Source organism: Ruditapes philippinarum, unplaced genomic scaffold, assembly GCF_026571515.1.
Source record: "Ruditapes philippinarum isolate M1 unplaced genomic scaffold, ASM2657151v2 ctg931_1_1_1_1, whole genome shotgun sequence".
Taxonomy (NCBI): domain Eukaryota; kingdom Metazoa; phylum Mollusca; class Bivalvia; order Venerida; family Veneridae; genus Ruditapes; species Ruditapes philippinarum.
The window spans coordinates 162,723-178,910 of record NW_026859402.1 but is presented as its reverse complement, the minus strand read 5'-3'; positions in this window follow the sequence as shown (position 1 = coordinate 178,910).

Here is a 16,188-nt window from a genome sequence, read left to right as displayed (position 1 = left end):
ACAAAGAAGTAAATTAACTTCCATTCTAAATCACTAATCTTAACTAATTGTTTTAAAAAGATGGTTCAGGAAATTGCCAATGAGTAACTTTTTGCAAAATCTAATGTGGCATCAAAAATAAAACGCTTTTGAGAAATAATAATAAAATAATTTCTGGTGCATAATGGGTCTTTAAAATAGTGGTATAAATATTATGTGCCAGCAAACAGATAATGACTGCTTTCAGAATACTATTGGCAAGAATTATTGTACATTTGGGTTTATATGTTCATATATGTTCACCTTAGTGCAGTAACGGGTTAAGTCCTTAATTTTGATAGGAGTTAACCAGTTATTGCACTAAGGTGACATTATGCAATGTATTTGTTAAAATGAGCCACTAGATTCTCTACAGAATACCCAGGGGTTAAAGTACACCAGCGTTTTGTATTATACATGTATAATTGTGCATTAAATTACCAATCTTGAATATCTTTGGCAAAGGTGGGTTTTTGTCCTGTTAACAAGCGGGTTGTTCTGGTGAAATTACTGGCCAAGTTGAATTGTATTTTATATTTATTTAGTTGTAATTTAATTTGAGACCAAAGATCACGAGTACACAGTCGTATTTCCTTTATCCACGATTTATGTATAAAACAAATCATAATGTTTAGTATAGCTTCTCCTTTGACTTGCGGAAATAATTCTATGTTGACTGATTCGTGAATTACTCCAACTTAGCCTTGTATTAGCTCGAGGAATATATTGATATAAGATCTTCCGATTTCTTGGCAACGCATCAAGTACAAAGCGTATAGAAATATTTACCTACATTTGCTGACATGCACCCACATATTAGTGTAAAGGTTGACGTAAAGTTCGTTTACTGTGCTGTTTATATAAAACGCCTACCTATGCATTGTAGATTTGTTGGTTTTTTTCTAGGAATTGCCTCGCTGTGCAATGGAAGTGTGTCTTGATGAAAAGTTCAGGTTAATTGTTTTGTTATATTACAGTTAACATGTATTTTTACTGCATTGGACTAATTATTGCAAAACAACCGTAACCAAATGGCGATTTCCCTTTACCTAAAGGAAAAACTATCTTGGGTTAAAATAGCACAGGATGCGCGACTTTCCTGACGATTTAAATAATATACAATGTGAAATTTGATATAATGCACGGAGGTCTTTTTTGTGTATGTCACCAAAATTATGTTATATTTAGAAAACAATATACTGGTAGCACTGTTACCGAATACATGGCATCAAATACCGTTTTAATAATTTCTTGATTGGTATTTTTGTCCGATTTATTAGCCGATATTGAGACATTTTCCAAGTAATTATAGAATCTTTTCTCTCATATTCTTGGATGTTTTCGTACATGGAACTAATTTATTTATCAGACTCCCTTCCACCCCGCTCCAAATGTAAATTAAAAAAATAGTTGCGAAAATCTTAATTCAAAGATTAAAGGTGGGACATGTTTCTAAAAATAATGTTGGCAGTAAATTATCCTTTTCAATATAAACTTTGATAACATCACTTTCTCACCACCGCATAATTTAGAATTGCAGTTTTGAAAGGTCGGAAGTAAATGTGCTAGCGCATTGCCCTATATGTTAGATTTTTGCACGTCTTTTCCCCCGATGCCTGTCTAAGTGAAATCTGGAATTTGTTGATTTATGTGTGCATGCTTCTCATACAAGCAGCTACCTTGATTTCCGCAATGAAGTATTGCAGAATTACCTGTTGTCAGCATCATTTATTGGGATAAACAGAAAAGTATCGGTCATACAGATTAAAATAGCTTTTTTTGCTTTATTTTTGTCTTAGATTTGTTTGCAAGAAAGTTAAAGAATTTACGTTATTGCCCATAGACATTTAAACGCGGAGTTTTATGCTTAAAAATTGATTCATGTGTAAACATTGGAAAGAATCATTTAGATATAAATAAAGGTCCACAAGAAGCACATTACATCTAAAAACGTGGTTTAGTTTTCGCTTTGATAATATAACGTTTCGCCCCACCATAACGTTGCCCAATATTCGCCATCTATTCGACTCCATGTGAGACTTAAACCACGGGAACCGTGATACTTTGCACGTTGAAGAACCTATGAATGCTTCAGAAATGAAATGGAAAATCAGTGTACTCTTTCTTACGAAAATATAAAATGTCACTTTTCCGATGGCATCTGGTATACGTGTTTGCTGTGGCTACGATAAAGGGCATAATTCTGTTTGGAGTTATACCCCTTTTTAACGGATAAGCACTACTCTTGTATCAGTCAACTTGACACTATACTATTCCTGTACAGTGGCAAAAAAAGGTATCGTATTTTCCATGCTAAGGCAATGAAACCCATTTTAAAAAAATAGGAAATCATCTTTAATTCTGTATGGAATACAGAAGATTTCGAAATTAGAAAAAAAAAAAACCATAAATAATCACATAATTATGTTTGTGGTAAATATTGTAAATCATACGACAGACACGACTTGCCAGTATTGAATACATGTATGAAGAATAGAATTTTTAAAAAATAGTAGATTTTGCCAACTGAAGCATAAAGTCTTTACTCCATTTTAATTGTTTTGTCCTTCGTAGGTCGGTTTTACTGTTGAAAAAGTAGAAACACAGATAAAAAAGATATTGAGTCTGTACAAAAAACGCCATAAAAATCATCAATGCTACAATGATTATTGTTTTCACTGCTGCTTGCGAGGAAATAAAAGGGAGGCAAACAAAAAGTTGAAACTAATGATAAATTGCACAAGGATTAATTCTCATTATTAATTATTACAGCTGCAGCCATTTTCACAAATTGATGCGTCCCGACGACCTATTGCGTATTTTGCAAACTGTAGGATAGGCAAAAACAGCTACCGTCATACTAGTATTTAACTAGTACAGTGAAACTTTGTATTCAAGAACGTTGTCGCGACCAGATAGTTCAATCGAATTTTCTCGGCCCTTTTTGTCTAACTCCGGATAATGACCGCGGACACAATAGTATGGATACACAGATAATCGCCGAGGTATTGCGTTTTCCTTCTCTGACTTGGTCTGAAAAGGGAAATATTTTAACATTGTCAATGAGTAATAATTAAATAAAATAGCTTTTTTTGCTTTATTTTTGTCTTAGATTTGTTTGCAAGAAAGTTAAAGAATTTAAGTTATTGCCATTGGACAGACGCGGGGTTTTGTGTAAACATTGATTTATGTGTAAACATTATTTCGGAAAGAATAATTTAGATATAAATAAAGGTCCACCCGAAGAACATTATATCGAAAAGCATGGTTCAGTTGTATCTCTTTCTGAAATCGCTTTGACAATATGTTTCGCCCCACTTACAATTTACCTCATAACGTTGCCCAATATTCGCCATCTATTCGACTCCACGTGAGCTTTTAACCATGGAAGCCGTGACACTTTGCACGTTGAAGAACCTATGAATGCTTCAGAAATGAAATGGAAAATCAGTGGACACTTTCTTACGAAAATGTAAAATGACTCTTTTTCGGTGGCGTCAGATATACGTGTTTGCTGTGGCTACGATAAAGGGCATAATTTTGAAAGCAATATTTTTTTAGAGTTATATCCCTTTTTAACAGATAAGCATTACTCTTGTATTAGTCAACTTGACACTATATTGTATACTATTCCTGTACAGTGGCAGAAAAAGGTATCGTATATTTCCATGCTAAGACAATGAACCCTTTAAAAAAAAAGGAAATCATCTTTTTTAATTCTGTATGGGATACAGAAGATTTCAAAATTAGAAAAAAAAACCATAAAATTTAATAATCACTTAATTATGTTTGTGGTAAATATTGCAAATCATATGACAGACACGACTTGTCAGTATTGAATACATGTATGTAGAATAGAATTTAAAAAATAGTAGACTTTGCCAATTGAAGTATAAAGTCATTATTCCATTAAATTGTTTTGTCATTCGTGGGTCGGTTTTACTGTAGAAAAAGTAGAGACACATCATGTACAGATAAAAAAGATATTGAGTCTGTACAAAAAAAACGCCATAAAAATCATCAATGTTACAATGATTATTGTTTTCACTGCTGCTTGCGAGGAAATAAAAGGGAGACAAGCAAAAAGTTGAAACTAATGATATATTGCACAAGGATTAATTCTCATTATTAATTATAACAGCTGCAGTCATTTTCACAAATTGATGCGTCTCGACGACTTATTGCGTATTTTGCAAACTGTAGGATAGGCAAAAACAGCTACCGTCATACTAGTATTTAACTAGTACAGTGAAACTTTGTATTCAAGAACGTTGTCGCGACCAGATAGTTCAATCGAATTTTCTCGGCCCTTTTTGTCTAACTCCGGATAATGACCGCGGACACAATAGTATGGATACACAGATAATCGCCGAGGTATTGCGTTTTCCTTCTCTGACTTGGTCTGAAAAGGGAAATATTTTAACATTGTCAATGAGTAATAATTAATAATAAACATTATAACTGCTGATGCGATTTTTTGCGCGCAGAATAATTAGTAATGGTGCATATTTTAACATCACCAAGCGGTTTCTTTGACGATTTAAATAATATACAATGTGAGGTTTTATATAACTTCCAACACGGAGGTCTTTTTGTATGTCGCCATGATTTAATTATTTTTAGAAGTTTTAACAATACATGTATACTGGTTTCACTTACGGAACACATTCCAGGTTACAACTGATCGCCTCTTAATGAGCCAAACTATTTCAAGAAAATAAAATTTGAGAAATATGTACAAAGAAATTAAGAAGAGTAGAAATATTCAAACAATAATTGACATGTTGTGTGCGATTAATGACTGATTTTTTTTGCAGTACAATGTATTTATCCTATTTCTATTGCGTGAGTAAGGGCTATTTTTTTTGCATATTTTGACCTCTTTTTGTTAATTTACTAAGATAGTATATTAAGTGCTGTTTGCAATGTGTAAATTATTTTCTTTGTTCACTACACAACATTACACTTTTAAAAACAGTTTCAAAAATTTTCTTTAAAAAAATCGGCATGAATCTGGAGGCATGCTGCTCTAAACCCTTTTTCGATATTGATACAGATAATTATATACTTTGTGCAATTCTATTTCATCATTGTATTCTTGGCTAATTTATAAGCAGATATTAATACATTCTTCTAATATAAATATAATCATCTTCCAAATTTAAACGTGTCACGGTGACAAAGGTGACGAAACTGTAAATACAATGTTTTCTTACGTGGAGCCCCCGCTAAAAGTGTTGCCGTAATTCCCATTTTGAAATAAAAACGTTAAAATCTAAATCCAGAGGTTGAGGCCGGGCCATGTTAGTAAAAAAAGCATATTTTTGACAATAATCAATAAATATACATTTAATTGTAATTCAGTCTGGAATATCAACCATTTCAGTTATCACTTTCTTAACACAGCATATTTAGAGACTTGCAGTTTTGAAAGGTCGGAAGTAAATGTGCTAGCGCATTGCCCTATATGTTAAGCCCCGGTCACATATTCACGGATAATGCCACGGAAGAGCTACGGTCTAATCGTTCACGGATTACTACGGAAATGTGAAATTCCGTAGTCCGCTACGGTTCTAGTACGGACACACAACGGTATAAGTAAACAGTCCGACGGATTTACCACCAAAATCCCCCGGAGAGACACGGATTGTTACGGACCGACACGGTTTGATGCGGAGCGACACGAATTAGGACGGACGCACTACGGATACACTACGGTCTGCTACGGTATGAGCACGGGTTAGTACGAATAAGTACGGTCTGATACGGAGAAGAACGAATTGATACGGAGAAGGACGAATTGCCACGGATCTATACGGACCTAATACATCCGTTCACAATCTCTTGCATGCTCATTTTCAAAATGCCTCACAAGAAAAGAACACCTGGAAAACGAATTGCAGAGTTTAATGATTTCGGCGGAGAGGATTCGGCCTGATCGCGTCTGACCCCCGAGACACATCAGGTCCGATAAAAGTGAATTTCTTGAAGGACGCATTGTAGTACGATATTAATATATTTTACCTCTATGCATGTCATCTAGCAGCTCGACCACTGCCTGCGCATTCTGAGCAATTTCAATGTAAAATTGCAGCCAGTAAATGGCAATTATCATTTATTGAATGTTTCCGCAAATATGTCTGTTTTTAACAAGAAGATAGTACCCTTGGAAAGTAGAGGATACTTAATTCACCCGTACTAAACAGTGGTGGGCCGTACAAGTCCGTACCGTTTCGTTTTGCAACGCAATTAACCGTATAAGACCGTGCTAATCCCTGCCTCTCCGTAGTACAACGTATTACGATCGTGGCTTTCCGTATTAATCCGTATTAAAACCGTAGCTTATACGTAGGGTAACCGTACTTAAACGTAGTTCTCCGTACCAAACCGTGGAAATCCTTGACAAGTTGGTGGGCTACGAATCAGTACGGACTAGTACGGTTTTCGTACGGACCAGTTAGTATCGGTACGTTTTAATACGGACTAGCAGGGATACGCTACGGCTGATTTTTCCGTAGCAAATTTTTGTGCATGTTCAAAAATTGTCAAGGATCGCTACGGATATACCAGGACTACTACGATTGATTACGGTTACAATACGGAGAGCTACTGACCAGTACGGGTAGCTACGGACGATGCCTGAATTAATCCGTGGCTCTTCCGTGGGCGTATTCCGTGAATATGTGACCGGGGTATTAGATTTTTATACGTTTTTACCCCCGATGCCTGTCTTGGAAATCTGGAATTTGTTGATATATGCATGCATGCTACTAATATAAGCAGCTACCTTGATTTCCGCAATGAAGTATTGCAGAATTACCTGTTGTCAGCATCATTTATTGGGATAAACAGAAACGTACCAGTCATACAGATTAAAATAGCGTCTTGCTTTATTTTTGTCTTAGATTTGTTTGCAAGAAAGTTAAAGAATTTAAGTTATTGCCCCTAGACAGTTTAACGCGGAGTTAACGCGGGGGTTTATGTGTAAACATTATTGCGGAAAGAATAATTTAGATATAAATAAAGGGCCACCCGAAGAACATAATATCGAAAAGCATGGTTTAGTTGTATCTCTTTCTGAAATCGCTTTGACAATATGTTTCGCCCCACTCACAATTTGCCTCATAACGTTGCCCAATATTTGCCATCTATTCGACTCCACGTGAGACTTTAACCATGGGAACCGTGACACTTTGCACGTTGAAGAACCTATGAATGCTTCAGAAATTAAATGGAAAATCAGTGTACTCTTTCTTTCGAAAATATGAAATGTCACTTTTCCGATGGGGTCAGATATACGTGTTTGCTGTGGCTACGATAAATGGCATAATTCTGAAAGCAGTATCCCCTTTTTAACAAATAAGCATTACTCTTGTATTTGTCAACTTGACACTATACTATTCCTGTACAATGGTAGAAAAAGGTATCGTATTTTTATATGCTTAGGCAATCAAGCTTTAAAAAAAATAGGAAATCATCTTTTTAATTCGGTATGGAATACAGAAGATTTCAAAATTAGAAAAAAACCCATAAATAATCACATAATTATGTTTGTGGTAAATATTGTAAATCATATGACAGACATGACTTGCCAGTATTGTATACATGTATGTAGAATAGAATTTTTAAAAAATAGTAGATTTTGCGAATTGAAGCATAAAGTCATTACTCCATTTAATTTTTTTGTCCTTCGTGGGTCGGTTTTACTGTTGAAAAAGTAGAAACACAGATAAAAAAGATATTGAGTCTGTACAAAAAAACGCCATAAAAATCATCAATGTTACAATGATTATTGTTTTCACTGCTGCTTGCGAGGAAATAAAAGGGAGACAAGCAAAAAGTTGAAACTAATAATAAATTGCACAAGGATTAATTCTCATTGATACATCACAACTGGCAAAAGTACAATCAGTCATTTTCACATATTGACGGACCTATTGCGTATTTTCTATACTGTAGGATAGGCAAAAACCGCTACCGTCAACTAAAAGTACAGTGAAACTTTGTATTCAATACCGGATATTTTAATCGAATTTTCTCGGTCCTTTTTGTCAAACTCCGGATAATGAACGCGGACACAATAGTATGGATATACAGAACGGATACGGTATTTTGGTCTATCCTGCACTAAAAACTTAACATGTAAGCAAAAAGTATGTAAATGCAAGTGGGTGTGTTGAGTTAATTTATGTTGACTCTGTCGTGTACAATGCCAATTTAAAGATAAACAAGTAAGCAGTTCAATGTCAATGCACTACATGTAATATCTATTTAGAAATTGAAAGTAGAGATTGTATACTTACTAAGATTGACTTTATTTTCCGTTGGGTGTAAAATAATTATATTCGTTAAGCATCTAAAGTCACGTGGTGGATCTATTTTCAATCCGTATTAACTCCGAGATTATTATGAATAATCGCCGAGGTGTTGCGTTTTCCTTCTCTAACTTGGTCTGAAAAGGTCTATATTGGAACAATTGTCAATAAGTAATAAATAATAATAAACTTATCACTGCTGATGCGATTTTTTTTGCGCGCAGAATAATTAGAAATGGTGCATATTTTATTTCTGAAATAATAAAAACGATAGCCGTTTCGGATGTTTATACAGGAAACGTTAGTCTGTATATAGGCAGTTGAATTAGATTTTACGTTCCCTTTGTTGTTGTTGTTTATATTTTCCCACTATCATTGGATGAATCATTTATTTATTTATTTACTTGTCGAATTCGAATGCAATCGCATTTCAAATACTTGTGGTGATTTTAATTCAGTGCAAAGCCGAGCATATCCCAATTATGTTTTTGATGACATCATGTGTGGCCGCAAGGCACGACACCGCTATATCGCTACATCGCGTCTAAATGTTTTCGTCGTTAATTGTTTGGCGATACTTTATTTACAAGTGAACTTTATCATTCACTAATTAGTGTTAATGTTAAATGAAATTAGTCACGAATAATATTTATAAATAATAATAAAAATATAGGAAATGACGTCAAGCGTTGCAAAGTACAAGATTTAGTGTACTTATGCCTGATATTATTCAGCTCAATGTGGGACATTTACGAAACTGTTTTTTTTCTTCTTATTTTTACTATTAAGCAATAATGCAAAACTGTTTGTTTCTTATTTCTATCATTTATAAATAACTTAGAAAATGTTTGTTTCTTATTTCTATCATTTATAAATAACTTAGAAACTGTTTGTTTCACAATTTTATCATTTAACAATAATTCTGAAACTGTTTCATTTGTTTAAAAAACAACAACAGAATTTACACAGAACATGCTCTATCAGTGGATCTTTATGTCTGTTTTGAAGTGGCTTTTTTTTTTAGAAAACATGAATTGACCATCGGACAAAACATGCATGTTTTTCAATGTTTGTTTCATTTTTATGCTCCATAAAGGGTGAACATATAGTCGCCGCTTTGTCCATCCGTTCGTCCGTCCGTCCGCTATTCTTGTCGGGACATAACTTTGAAACAACAAGAGGTATCAACATTTAACTTTGATCTCATTGAGTAGATGTGCAGTGCACAAGAACCGTAACTCTGCCCTGCCTAATTTTGGAGTTATTGCCCTTTGTTAATTTTTGCACTTTGAACATAACTATGACATTACAGTAGGTATACTTTTCTGTGTCCAAAACCTATTCTGGGAGCATCACCCGGTTTAACCGGCTCTTGTGTTAGATTTTCATTAATCTGTCACAAAACAGAGAAAGTTAAATTTATTTTGAAATATCTACGTAGTATTTTAATATTTTTTAGAGTTTTAGTTTTCCAGTACTCAAAGTCCCTATAATCTGTGTGATCCTTTTTGTTCATACTAGTCATATTGATATATCGCAAACTTAATGATAAATATAGAAATTCAATCTACAGACGTCTCTATGAATTGTTCGCCCCGTACCAGTACAGCAATAGATGGATGTTTTCGTAGCGTGAACACACTTACAAGTATAGACACGGGTCTACTTCGTACTTTTCCCAATTCATCATCGTTTTGTTCAAAAACACATTTTTTATGAGCATACTGACGGATGTTTGACCGCTACAAAATGAAGACAATATATCAAATCCGGAAAATACGAAAATATCAAAGGAGGGTATGGTCGTATATTTTACATTTGTTTTCGACTTGCTACAGATAATGTCAAATTAATCCCCTTTAAGTGGCTTTAGTTATGCGTTAGACTCAAACAAGCATTGTTCAATGTTCATTTATAACCCGTTAATTTATTGAAATATGTAGATGATCATGAATACGATAATTAAATACATTGTTAAAAACCTATAAGATTTTCCCGCTTGGCGTCTGACTTGCTTTTGTACAAAAATGTCTAAATACCGTGCTAACGGAATGTTAATCAAACCCGGTATTTTCATATTTGTTAGGAATAATTAACTGTTGAGCGAAAAAATAATGTATTGTTAATGATGTTGGGCATAAGTAGCCGAATTGCAGATAGACGTTCTCAGTTTTCTTAACAAAGTACATTTCGTACCCAATACCGTTAAGATTCAATGCGTTTAATTTGTTAGGAGCACATGATAGAGTAATCAATGTTATAATGCTAATAAACCGCGTCAAAACCCAAATAATGATATGAAAATGCCCAGTATATTACAATAATCTTTCCAGAAGAATCAAAATCAGTGAAAACTAAACATTTATTTCATTTTTTTTTTACATTTATATTGTCCGCAACTTGGTGTTTGTAGCACTATGGAAGGGACTTGGCCATTTGGAATTCCTTTTTATATTTTACCTTGTATTTTTAAGTCAGTATATTATTTCAAAGTTGGTAACATTGATTCATCTTGTATTCATTTCAAATTGTGTAGAACACTTGGATTTGGACTCACTACAGAACAGAACAGAACAGAACAATACTTTATTATCTCAAATCAATAGACATATGAGATTACAGAGTAAATGCAAATTTCATAATGAGAAATCATGATCACAAAGTAGGAAACTATCGTTTTTTAATGTTTTTTTTTATATATGTGTGGTTATGTTGTATATTCCTTGCATGTAAACAGAAGATGAACAATTGTAAATATCTAGAAAACAAAAATTATTCTCTGTCCAGTGCATAATTTGCAAATTAAATGACTTCTCGTGGTTTGAATTTAGAACTTTTCCTTATCAATACCAGTATATACATATACGGGCGGCAACCGAAATGATATATTGAAACTGATTACTGATATAAATTTTTATATCGCCAATAAATCGCCATAAATTTCATTCACAATTTTTTAAGAATCATAAAAATGTTTGAAAATCTTTTCATATGTTGACAGGAACAGTAATCTTGATACAATTTTATTATGGTCATCCAATACCAAACGTGGCGACTAATTTACCATTTGACACGTGCTTATATTAGTGCTATACTATTGCATTTATATATGGATAAAGTATGAGATACTTCAGTTTAGCCACAATTAAACTCGTAGTCATCCAGTCTAATAAATCAATCTTTATTTTCTTCACCAAATAAATTTCGAGGAGACACGATTTGTATATATTTTCCTTATTTATTGCCATAGAAAATAAAACATTTTATCTTAATAATTTACTTATGATTTATCAATCAAAAGAATTGTGCGGCATTTCATAAATCAGTTGTGAAAATAAAAACCCCAATCCAATTAATTTGACACCTCTGTCCGTCCGTAGACGCCTTGACAATAGAAAAAGCGCCACCTTTTGGCTGTTTTATTGACAGAATAGAGTGTATCTGTCATGTTCATTATTATTCTGTATGAATAATTAGAAATGTCACGAATAAAATATATCAGCAAATTTTGTTCAAGGTCTTTCGGTGCTTGAATCACGGCACTCAATGACTACTCTTCAACTGTTTGTTCTTTGGTTTGATGCTTTGATGCAAAATCATACACAACTGTTTTTCTCTGTCTAAAGTTGAAGAATATGCACTTATCATAAAGGTCTATCTAATTATATTATGGCTAAATGTGGCACTAAAACGTCTCATAAGATTTTACCATGATAATCACGCGGCACCGGTTCCGTGATAAAGTGCATATTTTTCTTCATTTTGATCAAACTCCTTGCAGTGATTTGATTGGCTTCGCAAACTTCACGTGACCTTAAAAAACAGCACGTGATTTCAAAAGCAGGCCAAGGATAGTTGCTTGTCTTTTTTGTGACAAAAACTAACGTAATTTCAACTCATTATGCAGATACGAATATTTTTTTCCTTCTTTAGAAAGGGCAAAAATGACTTTTAAAACATTTAAAAACAAAAAACAGGTAAAGAGGATGTTGAATTTTTCTCACTTGACCAAAGGAGCACAGATAGTGAAATTATTTGTAATAAAACTAGCAAAATGTAAACATAGTAGTATTATTTTGACTTTCACACAAAATACTAAATCACTTTTGCCAAAGCTAACAAACGATATGGTTCAGGAAATTAGCCAAGGAGTAACTTTTCGGAAAATAGATCAAGACACCAAAAATTTAAAAAAAAAGTATTTGAGAAATAAAATAAAAGAATTTCTAAGACATATTGGGCCTTTAACGAAAAGAAATCGGATGATGCTTATACAATAACTGAATACAATTTAAGGCAGACAGTTTGAAGATATCTTAATAGAAGTATCTTATATGTACTCTCACTTTACTAAAAGTAACAACCTGTTATGCACAGAGCCAAAAGTATCCGTATAATAATTCATATTTCTTTATCTTCTTAATTCAACTGAAGCTATCAATTAGTTATCATTCAATTAAATCAGTTACGTATATTAATATTATGTTAATATACGTACCTGATTAAATCTACAAAAAAATATATCACAATCAAAAATAATTTTTGTCATGATTTTATGAAATTTTAAAATAATAATAACAACAAAAACAACAACAACAACAACAAAGACTTGTGACGGCAGTGGTCTGTGTAGCGAAGCAAAAGGGGGACCACCGCGTAGGAGTTTTAATTTTGATACTTTTATTTTATTTAAATGTATTGGGACGTCATTTACGTCACAACCCATACGCTTCTGATTCTTCGTTCAGCTGACCATTGTAATAAACTTGATGTCAGAAAACTATTTTGATATTTTCTAATGATATTCATTTTTCTAATCAAACGAAGAATAAATTCTTACACGTACGTTTTCGTTAAAGAGCGTTTGGATGACTTAATTGTGTGCTCAGTTGTAAACTTTTCTGTTAAAGAACATTTAAAGTATCAATTTTATTTTGACATTTAACATTTATTACGCTTTTACTAAATTCTCATGCATTATGAACTGCAGAAAGATATTAAGCATTTTAAAGTAAATTTTTTGAAATTCGGTAATACAGTGAAGTTCATTTTATTTGTCGTTTTGTATCCAGTTTCCGGACGATAATTTAGTAGTTCGCAATATACTTTGAAAAGCATTAACGAAAAAGTAATTTGTTGCAATAATTATCCATCGTGTTTATATATGGCTTCTGGGTAAAATGGGATAGTTGTCTGGATTGGTTGAAATACGTAATTATGTGAGGATAGTATTTCCCATCAGCCGACAGGACAGTAATTCACAATACTTCACTATATCAATTTTCTTTGCGCAATACCGTAATTACGGCAGACGACACTTTTTTAACCCGGTTTCGGTCTTGTCTCCTGACATCACCTTTGACCTTATCCAGATTAGTGAAGGTGTTGTATTGCGCATGCGTATATTGTTACGTAAACATTTCGTATAGCTTTAAATGGCGTCTCTGTCCTGAAGGAAAGAAGCGGTTATTGTGCGTGAAATAATCTGCAAACATCTTATAATTCGATACAAATTTGAATAATGAGCAATTTTAATATCTATTTACATAAGAAAATAGGCGTAGCATCATTCAAATTAGGTTTAAAATGTTTAAATTAGTTTTCTCTTCGTTCATGAAAAAAGGGTGCTCCGATTAACTGACATCCAACCAACAACACTTCCTTTAAAAATACAGTAAATCAACCATTTATGGATGTGTAACTAATATATTGAGATTGCAAGTCTTAAAAAGTGTATTAGATTCTTTAGTTTGTCCTAATATCGAAAAATGTTATCAAAATTATATCAAAATGCGCTAAAAATTTCGCGATCACATTCAGAAGGCTTGGTTTTAACCCAGCAAACACATGACGTTGTATCAACGTTGCTCAGACGTTAGAGTCCGACGTTGGATGGACGTTGGAATTTAGTTGAATATGACAGTATTTTAGACGTCAGAATCTGACGTCATTCCAACGTCATAAATGACATAAATTCAACCTCTATTTAACGTATATACAACTACTTTCCAACATATTCCCAACGTGAATCCAACCAGTTTCCAACATGATTCCAACCAGTTACTGACGTAATACCAACTAGTTTCCAACGTAATTCCAACCAATTCCTAACATAAATCCGACCCGTTTTCATGAAATAAATCCCAATAAAGAGAAAAAACAAACTTTCTATACTGAGAAAGTTATTTTATTATTTAAATAAAGTAATCATAAAGACAATTAAACAAAATGTATAACACAGTTTCTGATTTGTCTGTTCATGTAAAACTTACTATGAATATATACATTGCCAACATATATGTATAACATCAAAAAAGGACTCACTTTTAATCATTTATAGTGATAGTTGAATAAAGTTTTTATAAAATATATATAAACTATCAAAATTAAAAACAATAGGAGCTACATCTCTTTTTAAAATTTAAGTTAAACATTTATCAGACCTCTTGCAGTCAATACAATAATGCACATTGTGTAATCCTAAATTTCAACAATCAACAGTCAACACATCATTTTCATTTAAAGGTGTACAGTATTCATTAACTATCATGTCAAAGTATTCATGTTATATCAAAGTATTCATGTTAACAACATGCTTAAAATGGATTTTCTTTTAAATAACGTATGGAAAATAAAAATCATGGAAAAAAACGTTTCTTCTGCAGTTGGTTTTCATCGCTAATAAAATCGGATAAGTGTGGGAAAATATTCCTTTCTGTCAAAATTAAGTGTAACATACAAGACAATAAATATTTACTTTTAAAGAAAGTATTTTTTTATCTTCATCCTTCTAAAACTTAAAAGTATTAAATTTGGAGATATACTCCTCCATGTAGATAACTCTGGTATACTAAACGTCCACCACTGGATCCTGATTATTAAATTTCATCTACGAACTTGAAACTGCAAAAAAAAAAAGAAACAGAAATAAATAGGTGTTCATAATAACCAAAATGGTCTTATATCAATAATATAAAATTAATATATTTTTTGCCCATAGATAATCCTAGCATATCATATATAAAATGTCGATTGATGATGTAAAACTCTCAAAAACTATAACTTCAAATGTAAGTAATTTGCATAACAATAACATTTTAATGTGCAAATTAAATAAGACATTTCAGTAATTATTTAACTTTTTATATATTTACAGTTAATTTTGACAACAACAAAATCAAAACCCTTATACATGTATTACCTTTGATGTCCTAATCACTCTTTTATGTCCAAATTGTGTTTTCTGTTGACTGTTTTTCATGTATATAAATATATACATTCTTATCAGCTAATTGTCATCAAACATTATTGTCATTCTATAAATAAAAGAAGTAAAAGAAAAATCCTATGATAATTGACAAAAAGTTATTTACTTTGACAATAAGAATTGATAGATCCCTACTTTGACCCTTTACATGTAGATCTATATAACGTTTGGTAAAAAAATTAATAAAATAAAATAATAAAAAAAAGAAATAAATAAATAAAACATTTGTGCGTCTCCTGCATGCATAAGTTTGTCTCGCTTCCCCATCTTGAGTACTTATCTGCAAGGAAAATATAACATTTTGGACAGAAAAAGTCACGTGACGAGCACTTACCTACTCAGAGCGGTAGAACTCAAATTTTCAATTTTGTCAATTTCGAATTTGCATGAACACGCGATTTAAAATGGACAAAACGGATTAATAAATTCACCTTTGGCCTCGAGCAAATGACATGCATCCTTTGCCATGTACACACTGGTTTGTGTTTGGGATCTACGGAAGCTAAAAGGTGCCATCTTCGCGAGTACTTTTTTGCGCTTACTGTTTTCTGCATGTCCTTAATCTAGCTGTTTGTTCAAATTCTTACT